We start from the raw sequence: 10,330 nt of genomic DNA, 5'->3' as shown, positions 1-10,330 counted from the left end.
GTTCAGGTCATTTAAACTGTACTCAAATATATTAAAGAAGCAGTATTAGCTATAGCCAAGGGAACATTAAGTAAAGACAGAAACTATATAGAGAAGTTTTGAAGCTCTTTTTAGCTCACCCACTGAAAGAAAGTTTGCTTCATTAAGAGCAAGATCTACAGAGGAAAGCTCTTTAGCCCTCTCTGTATTTGGAACTGCTAAACTAGTCGGGTTAGAAGATTCGGAGCCGTCCCCTGCAGAAATGATTCACCTGTGTAAAGTTTGAGATCAAAAACTAAATTAGGTAATAGGATGCTGTTAGCAGAAGATGGGATGCTATTCTCTGGAAAGCACAAACAAACATCATAACCACCTCCCTGCTCACATCCCAAAGCACGAGTCTGCACAGGGAGGCTGAGGGACTGTACAAGGAAGCAGTGCAGCTTCAGCTGAGCATCCAAGAATATCCTCTGGTTATCTAGGAGCCTCCTAAGATCTTTGAAATCTCAGACTGAATGCAGAAAAGCAGCACTCGAGGCCTGACCTGTGCCCTGATGGCTGCTACCCAGAGCAGCTGGGGGAGAAGGGCAGGACAGGAATGATGATGCTGGCAGAAATTTCTCACAGGTTGGGCTTTGCTTCAGGGGAAATCTTGCAATCTATAGGGCTGTTAACAGCAACAATCAACAAAATGGAGACCTGGCAACAAATTTCAGATTGTTTCTTATTTTATTTAAAAGGAAGCTTAACTTTAGCATAGAGCTTTTTGCCTTGGGCATCGTTAAGAATTTGTTCACACCTCTTTCTTATGCTTAAAGACAAATGAAAGATCTGTTTGATTTAGCTGCTTTCAAGTGCTATCTTTTTGTCCTTGGATGCTCTAAATTATTAACATATTTTACAGTGTGCTCAAGATAAAAGAGATCTTTCAACTTTCATTCTCTCACCCCTCACTTGAGCCAGTCGTGTTGTTTCTCACTGGATACCTTTGATCAACCTGCTTGTTGGATGTTAAACCGCAGGACACCCCTGGTGAGAATAGAACCGGAGGAAGCCTTTCAGCAATCCCTTGCCATCCGAATTTTCTGCTGATCTAAGGCAGCACTTTGAAGTCACCTAAGCTTGCAGCCAGGCTCTCAGAGAGGTCACCCTTCATGTAAGGAAAGCCATAATTAAAAAAGGGGTCTGTGGTTGTTATAAACATCCTACAAAGCCAAATAAGCAAAGCAGTACATATGGCTACATGGGCTGTGTCAGTGGAAGTTGCTACTGGGGGTAACAAATAATTTCTTGACTTGTTTGACTCCCAGGTTGGTCTGCTGTACTTTACTAACCCTGTCTAGCCTATTCTTCAGCCCATCCTTAATGTGAAATATAACTCTGATCCTGTTGTATGGAACAACTAATATCTTTTTTTTTCTGCATGTAACCCTGCTGATTTTCCCAGGGTTGCTTAGGGAATGTTATTCAGAATGAGAATAGTACAATGAAGCCCACCAAAGGTACAGCAAGCAGGAGACGCTTCCAGCTCCCTGTGAGCGTGCCTATTCGCATCGCTGCCGTCCGTATGGGAGACTGAAGACAGCAGAGCATCTCTGCTCATTAACAAAAGTCCATTTATTTGCTGCGGACCTCCGGGAGCTGCCGCCGGAGCCGAGGCTGCTTCTGGCGGGGGTGCGCTGCCACCTACAGGGGACCCACGGCGGCTCCGAGTCCTGATAAAGAGGGATAAAGAGCAACTCCGATCCCGAACGAAGCCCCACAGCTCTGCGCTGCCTGTCTGCAGCAGCTGGAACTGCCCACGGTGCGTTGTACGAAGCAAAGGTCACAGATAAGAGCCCATAAAGAAGTGTGAAATTTAAAAGACTGCAGTTCAGTGTCCCGTTACTGTGTACTGGGGAAAATCTGGAGCTGGATTTTCAATAGAAAAGCTGCAAAGCATTTGGAGCTGCAGATATTTTTCAGTAGGATTAAAGTGCTTTCATCTGCACCCACAGACTGAAGGGCAAACTTCATACAGCTCGCACTGCTGGCTGTGAGCAGCTCTTAGGAAAAGCACAGTGGGCACAGCACAGAGCCCTGCACGCCTTCAGGAGCTGTACAACAGAGCCAATACCCACCTGGACTCACTTCACATCCTGTGCCTGCTGATGGTCAGTACCACCTTCAGTCAAGGTGCACTGATTTTCCAAGATGTACACATGTAGGTCTCAACAGGATGCAGAGATATTTATCAAAGCCCTGGTTATGTTCCCTGCTCAAACTAAGGAGATGTCAGAATGCAGAGATCGTAATGCACAAAAGGTATAATGCATCATACTGCAAGGCCAGTGTGAGAATTTTATTAGAGGAGAGAGTAAATTGATCAGTTCCAAGAGTCCTGCCTTGCTGGAAAAATGGTGCAGTCTTTCCAGAGCAAGAAAAGCATGTTCTGAACATGGAACTACATCTCTTCAACAAACTCTGTACCTTGACCATCCTCACAAATAAGAGATCAAATGAGAAGGAAACTTTATGAAGGTGAAATGACCTAACCACTGTCACATCATAGTGCCACAGCTGTGAAGAGATGTGGAGATCCATCCTCCAGTCCTGTGGTCTCTTTTCAGAGACTGCAGTGCCTCCAAGTTTGGTGGCAGTTAGGCATCATACTGTTCTCAGTGTTTTTATTCTTTCAGAACCATCCTCATAGTCATAGAAATCACAAGATGTCTGTTACTGAGGAGAAATGCCACGTGTGTCACAGGCACATACAGCCCCAAGCCGTGACATAGGGCTGCTTTATGGCAGCTGCTCTGCTTGCCCTCTGTGTCAGCTTGGGAATGGGCTTCAGAGGTCTGACATTCATATCTTTCTTATCTCTAGATATTCCAATAAGAAATATTTTTGAAGTTTAATTATACGACTGACATTTCTAATAGATCCCTACAGCAAAGTACCCGCGTCTGTCACCATTGTGCTCAATGCTAGGGATTATGTTTTCCCTGGGACACAGTGTACAAGTATTAAAATACACTTACATCTCTCATTAGGCAATTTATAGATGTGTTCAGAAGCCAGTCCCTTGAGGAGTGCAAAAACATTTCTTTTGTAATCTATGAGATGTTCTGTGAATGTGAGCCTGCAGACTTTGTTAACAGGGTGGCTCTGGTTTACTTAATGACTGTATTTGGCTGCCTCTTGAAACCTGAGCCTCGAGCCACATCTTTACTGTCCTCTCTACCTACGTGTCATTTGCCCTTTTTATAGGTCTCAGCACAGCTGTGTTATTACTTAGTGATGGCTGCAGCTGATAAGCCCCGCAGAGATGAGTACAGTTCTTTTAGGAGAACAATAGGCCACATTCACACATTGCATGTTCAAAGAGCAGAAAAACATAGGATCCGATTTAAAGTTAAGAGTACAAAATTAGCCTTGTTGGTTTTTCAGTTCTGAACATAATCTGTCTGATTTTCCATAGAATCGTTAAGATTAGAAAAGACCTCTAGGATCACCAAGCCCACCAATCATGTCTACATCTCCACTGTTCTGGAACACCTCCAGGGATGGAGATCCCTCCACTCCCTGGGCAGCCTGCTTCACAGAAGAAATTTTTCTTCATATCCAACTTGAACCTCACCTGGCACAACCTAAAGCCATCAACTCTCATCCTGGAATCTTTTGATATAAGCAATGGCATCTCCTTGCTCAACAAATTTACTCTCCTTTGCATCCAAAGCTAGATGTTTCTTCATAGGAATGCCAACATTGGCCATTGCAATAGGCCCAGGAGAGTTTAGAACACCTAAAGCCACCAAACTGTTCTGGTAAAGAGAGCCAAACAATTACAGCAGCAAACCACCAAGAACAAGAGGAAGGCACAAATCCTGATAAAAAACAACAAGCCTGCATGCACAAAATAGATTCTTATTCCCTTCCTACTCAATCTCTAACTGAAGATGATAGCACTATGCTGGAAAACAAACAAACAAAACAAGCAGCGAAGATTTGCCTGGTAGGAATTGCATTTAAAAAAATCCTGTGATTGTTTAAAAATAATGAAGTACTTACTTCTCTGTCCATGCAGCCTCTCTGATTTAATCCTTTAATGTAGACAGGGAGTTAGTCCAAGCTACTGGATTGGCCCACTCTCTCTCCCATAGTTCTACTTGCTTGTCACGTCCACCTTCATCAGCTGTTTGCCTTTCTGACAGGAAGCCAGGCACATCTGTTTGAAATAAAAAAAATTAATAATGACTGAAGGAAGCGAATGGCAGAAGGATGAGTAGAAAAGATGATTCTAAAACAAGCCAAAACATACTTATTGTTTCAAATTCAGACCCAAATTTGTCATAATACATAAAACCGCATCTGCTGGAAACTCACAGGGAGCAAGCAGATTCACAAGCACTAAAAATAGAGAAGTATTTGTGTAACAAGTTGCAGAATAATGTAATAAAATATATCTTTTTTCATCTGTCTGACAGTTCTGTCTGAAATGTGACCGCTAACCCATTTAAACTCTAACTTCATATGTTCATCCAAGCTATTCTGGCCAACTGCTTTTCAACCTGTCAAAAATACAGTTTTTTTTTTCCCTATCTGAGGCTCTGACTATGGCAACGTTCTATATGAATGAAATATCCTTTCTACCACCCCCAGCATTATCAGTATTAACAATTCTGTCAGCAGGATTCCTATTTGGTCTTTTATAGCTCTAGGTCTCTGCCGTGCTAACGGTATTATAATTTGTTTTTGTCAGTTAAGTAAGCCCATATGCCTCTAATACAAACAAGGGACAGATTTATTGAGAAAACGGTGCTATTTTTAAACATTTTCCTGACTAATTTCCAGCCAGTTAGTGATGTCATTTACTTTGAATGCTAAAAAGTCACAATGCTCCAAACCACTAAACTCTTGCTTTGTATACTATACTGAAAAAAATATATATCTATCTATCTCAAATATATTTTTTTTCACAAACAAAACACACTGCAAAACTGTTTCAGGTGATGAAGAAATGCCCCATATTCCCATGAAGTACATTACAAGTATTTTCCTTTCGAGGTACTGAGAAAACAGTTGGTTTCAATGTGTCACCTATTCTCTTTCCAAGCCCAGGCTTGGTAATGAAAACAGTTAGGCTTATAAGGGAAAAAGCAATTATAAGACAGTGTAATCAAGCTGCAGAGTTCACCACTCAGGCATGTGTTCTCAATAAACAGCTTCCCCTGCCTGCTGCACTGTCAGCTGAAGCCCTGCCCCTCTCTTGCTGAGGATGGAAGGTTCGAGCTGCAGTGATTGTGGTACAGGCTTTTACAGGAGTCTTTCTGTGGTCTCTGCAGCTAGGAGGTTGTCATTTTGGCAGCCTTCCATGTGACAGCAAGCCAGGAGGGAGGGTGGTGGTTGGGGTCAGCAGCTCAGTGGTGGCTCACAAGTCCTTGAGTCACCCATGACACAGCCCTGGTGCAGAGCAGACATCCTATGTGCCCACCAGCTTCTTGCCTTGGGCAGGAAAGGGAAGATTGTCATCTTACTAGGTACAGGCTCAAGCTCTCCTCTAGGTCTAGATAAGAAAATATGGTGCCAATATATTCTTTTTTTCCTTTTCCATCCCAGGCCTCAAGTCATTTGCAACAAATGAATTTAATGCAGAACTATTTGAGCCTCTGATAATCTGGTATTTTAGCAACCTCAGTAAGCACTGCTTTGAAAAAAAACCAACACAAGGTTGACATGAACTGTACCAGGAATACTACAAAGACTCCCTTATCAACAGACATTGATTATCTTTGGAGAGCCATTAGCAGTGCTCCCCTGAAGTAATAAATATTTAAAACCAATGTGCAACAGCTGTATTTCAACAGCACCACTATCTAACAACTTTACATCTGTTCTTTTTTCTCTACTGGGAAATGAAAAAAAAAAAGCCTACAAACAAAACCTTATGCTAATAAAAGCATGTAATCCACCTCCTGACTTTAGATATATAGAACTCAATTCTTCTTTCATTTATATTACTTCTATTTTGGTTAAGCTCCATATGTGAGTCAAGGTGATCCTTATTTCCTTCAGTTAGTAGAGAGAATGCAACCTACAGTCTTTAGTAAAAGTAGGATCTATTCCTTGGCTCAGGGCAGGCTCCCAGTCAAGCAGCAGCGAATAAAAGGTCATCTATTGTTAATGCTCCCAAATAGGTAAAAAAAATAACCTGTGACCATTACAAATATACTGTGGATTTTCAGGTGTATTTATAGTAACATTTATTTTATTCCATAATCTTTTTCTGGCCATAGTTTTCAAAATAAATCTTTTCCCTTGAAGGAAACACAGTCAAATCCATTAATGACAGCATTAAAATATGTCATTCAAGACTCCCAAGATAACTGAATTACAATGAAGTTGTGCAGATTCACACTGGGGAAAGAACAAGAGGAAAATCTTGTCAGAGGAAAGATAAACACATGCGATACCAACTCTACCTGATGGTGGGTTATTTGCTGGCTCTGTTGTGCTCATTTCAAGCAGTCCCCTTGCTGTCTGCTTCCTTCATTTTCTGATGAGCCAAGAGATGACAGCATTGCATCTGCAAGCAAAATTATCACTTGATGAATAAAATGAATGTAGTATACAATAGCTTCAGATTGTTTTATATTAAAGGCACTTTTATATAAAAGTGTTTATAAAAAGCAATTGGAGGCAGAACCTTATGGGAGTTGACCAAATGAATGTGACAGGTGGTTGGTTTTGCTCTTTGCTCACGAACCAAACTTGAGGTGATGCACACACACATCACCACGCTTGTTTTGGCCAGGATGTCATTCCTGTCGACATCTCAGGATCTTGAAGTGTCTAAACTGAAAAAGACCTCCATCCCCTTCTGTGCTGGGCTCTGTCCCACCGCTTTGGTCTTGGAGATCAAAGCCAAATTTCATGCTCAAGTCGAAGCAGAGAATTAGACTATCACATCCCATATCCACAGCCAGCAGTACAGCACATACACTTGTCTCTCTTTCTGATCTCTTCCTAAGAACACTTTTTAAATGAGAAAGCATTAGAAGATGCAAGAGCCACCCGACTGAGCAGCTGTAGTAAACGAAGAGCTGAAAATGACATGGGAAATGGAGGCTTGATCCTGTGAAATGCTGAGAACTTTGACCCAGCCTCAAGACCTTATCACACAACTGCACACACTGTTAAGGCACTCCAAATTAACAGCTCAGAGCTAATTGCTGAGTTGTCTGTTTTGAAGACAATTATTCAGTAAGAACTTTGCTGGCTCATAACTGCACTGCTGAACTTCCCAAAGGACCAAGTCTCAGGAAAATACAAAATGGGCTGAAATGGTTTACATTCTCCAAGAGAAAGAAATGTAAAAGGTAACCAAGAAAAAACACTGACAAACGTACCACATTGCATGTAACCTAACAACAACGTGATACTAACAACATCTGTGCGTGTGGCTTTGTTTCTACCACACAAAACAGTTCTCAGACTTCCACATCTCCTCCTATTTTAAATCTGGCAAACAAAAGGCAGAAGCCTGAAAAGCAGTACAGAACTAGGGATGAAACAGTGCAAAAGAGGGATAAAATACAATTATTAAAAATTGTTTGTGACAACCACTTTCACTCCCCATGAATAAAGCAGTGCTCTTCAGTCTGACCTCCCAGCCCCTCTGCTCTGTCAAAATAAAGTTGAGACTGGGAGAGAAACTTCTGCGAAGAACAAAATCAGAGAATAACATCCTTTACAGCCCAACAGCATATCTAACACCAAGTGCCATTCTGCCTTGGCTTTTAGAGGATATTTTTTATGCCCACGCTTTCTGGAGCACTCGTGAGTTATTTGGAGTGGGGGAAAATGGTCTCCCACTATACTGCTGTTAATCAGATGTTTAATTTTTCTCTCGTGAACAAAAACCAAGAGGTCATCAGCGTAGAGCATAGAGGTTCCTGTGTTCTCCCTGCAGCCACTAGATGGCAAACGAGCTTTTAGCATGCGGCTGGATCTCAGCACCTCTGGCTTTAGGTAGTTTTTGCAAAACACAGGCACCAGGTCTCAGCGAGTTCGTTCCTCACTATCTTATCTTAGCAGCAGTGGGTTTTAGAGAGCACAGGGCAGTTGATTTATGCGCTGCGAATGCCTGCTATATCAGAGAGAGAAAGGGGAAAAGATCTAAAGGGTCTTAGTACCTTTCTGCTGTGCACATTTTTGATGGGTGGATTTCATTGGTGCCCAGCGTCCTTCCTTGGCCACTTGAACACCTGCACTGTGGCTGTAAGCACAGCTGCTGCAAGAATTGGTCAGCTGGCTGTAGCCTGGCTTGTAGCACTGCCTCAGGGCCTGCAGAACAGCTTCTCTACCCACCTGAACTTCACCCATCTGGTGGCTTTTCCAGCCTGTACTGAAACTCTCATTATAGCCACACTTCTGAAGTACTCTACCTTACATTAAGCTGGTACAAACCACAGGCACTGAAGGAGCAGCAGTCCCCTCTGCTCCTTTAACAAACTCTCTGAAAATGTTTTCACTTCTATTTGTTGTATCCCTGCACGGTAAGCACAGCTTCTGCCTCTCAGCAAGCAGCCTTCAGCCCACACCACTGAAATGCCACTTCACCATCCACTCTGCTTCTTGCCTCATGAGTTTCATAGCTCCCCAAGTTACAGTCACACTTTTATCCCTTACAACTACACATTTTCCTGTGTTTCACCATCACTTCCTACCAGGTTCTTCCTACAGAGGATGTGAAGCAAACTGCTCATTACAGCAGGACAAATCGCCCGTCCCTGAAGGCCTACACCAATTTAATGAAGTAGGATTTGCTTTAGTGCCACTGTAATTAATGAACATGTAAAAACTCAACAACTGCTCGCAGTAACGCAAAGAGCACATTACACAAAACCAAGCCATATTTCAAATCTCTTTTATAGAAGTAATTGAAATTAGAGATCCAATTTTACGAAGAAAACATATTTAAGTACGAACATTTACCTCATTATATAACTGAAATTAAGATTTCTCCTCCTGCACTTATGTCAGCAAATTTTGCCCTCTTTCCTCTCTCATCCCATGCCAGGAGTTAAGAATAGACTGCGAGCTTTTAGAAAACAAGCGTGTTTTGTGAGCTGGTTGCAATTGAGGAAAAAAGAAAGAAAAGGAGAAAAAAAAAAAAAGAAGCACACCAAATGAGAGGCAACCCCGTGTTTGAACCTGCAGCGGGAGGTTCGGACCCGCCTTTGATCAATCAGAGCCAGCAGTTCAAAGGCGCGGAGCAATCTGCTACAAGTATGTTACCTGCTGCCGCCAGGTGGCACCGGGCTGTGCTCCGCGCACATCGCGCCGCTTGTCCCCATCCTCGCAAAGCAGAAAGTTCACCTTTGCAATTTCCTCTCCAGTTCTGCTGGATTTATTGGGGGGAGGGAAAAAAAAAAAGTCACTCCAATTGCAGGTGAAGACCCCGTACTAAAACAGCTCCAGGTTGTCTGAGCTGCGTGCACAAGAAGGGACATTTGGAGCCTTTCCTGCGGTCTCACAGGATGGTGTGCCACTACATAATGAAACAATTATCAAATGTATGAAACAAAGGGGTTCTGTTAAAGGAAATAAAAACAAGAAAGGCACGTCAAAAGAAAATTAACCCTGTATTCTCAGTGCCTCTTGCGAAAGAAAAAAAATCCCCTTCGTTTGAATTCAGGATTTACTGTCCTTCATACTCAGTGAAGCAGTACTTTCCTTTCTAATTGATGTTGAAAACAAATGGGATCCAAAGGGAAAAGGGATTTTTTTTTTTTGAGCAGTTAGAGTTACCACATAAGAAATCAGAAGGAAGAAATCTCTAGTTCCCTGGAGACAAGACACCATCCTGCTTTGCAGTTTCCTTACAATTTCCCACAGACTCGGTGTCACGGTGAGAACCTTGATCACACATTACAATGACCCTAAGAGTGCAACCTCACATTAGAGCCAGGATTTGGTTCTGGCACCAGAGCTGTGTCTGGTGGAGAGAGCATCCCTTCTGAGGGGCCCTGGTGCAGAGCTTGTGGGCAGGCGTTCAGACAAGGGAGAACTGCTGTGACTTCAGGTCTCACAGGGACTACCAGCCAGATGTGAACACCCAAGTGCTGCCCTGCACTCATCAAGACCCCTGGTGTAGATGTTCAGCAATTTAAACTTCCACACACTCATCCCAATCTTCTGTTTTGTTCTCTCTCTTTTTACCTTCCAGCCGTAGGATTTCTACACAAATCTTCAGAATCTAAAATGACATAATTATAGAGAATTACATTTCACTACAATTACTCACCAGCCATTAAATTCTCCAAATCCAGTCACTATACAAGTCCTGCTGATATTTGCAGCGCTTATA

The 10,330-nt window shown here is 42.5% G+C and overlaps 1 long non-coding RNA gene across 1 annotated transcript; it reads right to left on the bottom strand.

Moving 5' to 3' along the window:
- Nucleotides 1-2,513: 2,513 nt before the first annotated feature.
- LOC109369296 lies at nt 2,514-9,614 on the bottom strand. The gene is made up of 3 exons (XR_004160839.1): nt 9,259-9,614; nt 6,441-6,544; nt 2,514-4,186 (listed from the first exon to the last, which is right to left on the bottom strand). It is a non-coding gene; the product is annotated as an uncharacterized LOC109369296 (long non-coding RNA).
- Nucleotides 9,615-10,330: the final 716 nt, after the last annotated feature.

The sequence above is a fragment of the Meleagris gallopavo genome, chromosome 10 (genome assembly GCF_000146605.3).
Source record: "Meleagris gallopavo isolate NT-WF06-2002-E0010 breed Aviagen turkey brand Nicholas breeding stock chromosome 10, Turkey_5.1, whole genome shotgun sequence".
NCBI lineage: Eukaryota > Metazoa > Chordata > Aves > Galliformes > Phasianidae > Meleagris > Meleagris gallopavo.
Note: the sequence above shows the minus strand (reverse complement) of the source record. Positions and strands in the feature narration are given on the sequence as shown.